This window comes from Morone saxatilis, unplaced genomic scaffold, assembly GCF_004916995.1.
Source record: "Morone saxatilis isolate NCDOM2014 unplaced genomic scaffold, NCSU_SB_2.0 Contig2, whole genome shotgun sequence".
NCBI classification, from domain to species: domain Eukaryota; kingdom Metazoa; phylum Chordata; class Actinopteri; family Moronidae; genus Morone; species Morone saxatilis.
In genome coordinates this window covers 25,915,148-25,916,794 of record NW_023339762.1, presented here as the reverse complement: position 1 = coordinate 25,916,794, position 1,647 = coordinate 25,915,148, and the positions used below count along the sequence as shown (strand labels likewise).

The 1,647-nt window shown below is 28.8% G+C and overlaps 1 protein-coding gene across 1 annotated transcript in view; it reads right to left on the bottom strand.

Annotated features, from left to right (window-relative positions):
* The window catches only part of LOC118330911 (troponin I, fast skeletal muscle-like), a 6,689-nt gene extending 5,675 nt beyond the window's left edge, over window positions 1-1,014 (bottom strand). Inside the window, exon 1 of the mRNA XM_035665640.1 lies at window positions 453-1,014. The gene's annotated coding sequence lies outside the window, so the exon portion shown is untranslated. The remainder of the gene's footprint in view (window positions 1-452) is intronic.
* Window positions 1,015-1,647: the final 633 nt, after the last annotated feature.

The window sequence follows — 1,647 nt, the reverse complement described above, 5'->3', positions numbered from 1 at the left end:
GTCAGGATATAGTGAAAGTTTTACTAAATATGACAAACAATATTTTAAGAAAAATGACCTACTGCAGCTTTAAATAGTTAAAACTGACACAATTTGTTGAATTTTGCCTTTTTGCTAACACTGGCTAACAGTGATTAATGTGACTCTTTTCAGATAACGTCTGAACCTTTTGTGTTCATATCAAGGAGACAAAGTTACAGATGGGAAATATTTACATGTTTACAACTTTGTCCACATGATTGGACAACTCAAGTGTTTAAATGACTGTAAAACTGACCATGTGAGGGCTATAAATACAGTCAATACTGCAATATATTGATTACATTAGCATTAAAAACTGGTAATTATGGTATTTATGACGTGACATTGGTTTTTAACAAAATAGCATTTTACCACTGTTAACAGTAAAAACATACAGAGTCATAAAGATACAATGAGACTTAAAAACTTACCTTATTTGTTGTATTTGTGCTGCTGCACTTCATCCTGGATTCAGACACAGCAACTGGAAATACAACAGGAATATAAATTAAAAACAACAGTGAAGATCAACAACTTCACTGACTGCAGGTAACATTTACTGAATGTCTGATCAGAAATTTCTGCAACATGAAACCTTAAAAAAACATTTAACAGAAAATCAAACTTTTGCTCACCTTCTGTTAGACCGAACCATCTCTGATCAATAAGGTCGATCAGGAAACAATCACTTATTTATCAATGGAGGAACAAGGTACAGAAACTTTCTAGTAAAAATTAAATGACATTAAAAAAAGTGCTTTGATAAAGTCGTTTTGATGTCATTCAGTAAGTAATCATCAGATATTAGTAATTAACTATATTCAAACCTTATTAACAATCATTTATCAAACTGACTGGAGACTTTATAAATACAGTAAAATGTTAATATGATTGTTTCTAATTAAACTAAAATGTTAGAAGTTTTCTAAAAACAAAAATACAATGAAAAAGGAAAGAAAATTGTATTTTGTGGCCTCATTTACAACAAAAAACTGCATTAATCTTATTTTTCATCAGGTACTTGTGATAAAAACATGTTGTGATTTAAAGAATTTGAATGAATTTGCTTTTAAACATAATTTAACATGTTTTGCAGATTAAAAACACTGAACAGTGAGATACAGGAAGTCCTCTGCTGACACCGTGTGGTCGAAGCAGGCGACACTTTAAATTATTATTAGTAAACATTTATCAAATAGTTTACAACACACTATAATGTGGTTGTAAGCAGATACGCTTTTAATTAATTTGACTCCTACTGTTGAGGCTGCTGCATAAACATAAATAATAATAATACAGTAAAACTAATTATATAAAATATGTCCTCAAAGGAGAAGTTGTTATTAATAAGAGTTAAAATGTCACTATATGAACCTTATTGTGCAAATACATTACAGTATGTTATTAAGCCTTTATTTAATGTGTAAATAAAGGATTTAAGTGTTACTGAACATATTTATATGCAGGTCTGAAGTAGTATTCCTTGGCATCAAAAAAAGGTTTGAAACTGAGTGAAAATACATAAAAAGTATTAAAGTTTAGCTATTTTATGTAAAATTATTTAAAACTGTATTCTGTGATTAATAAAAAAAACCCTGAATATTATTTTAAAAATGTCACATTACA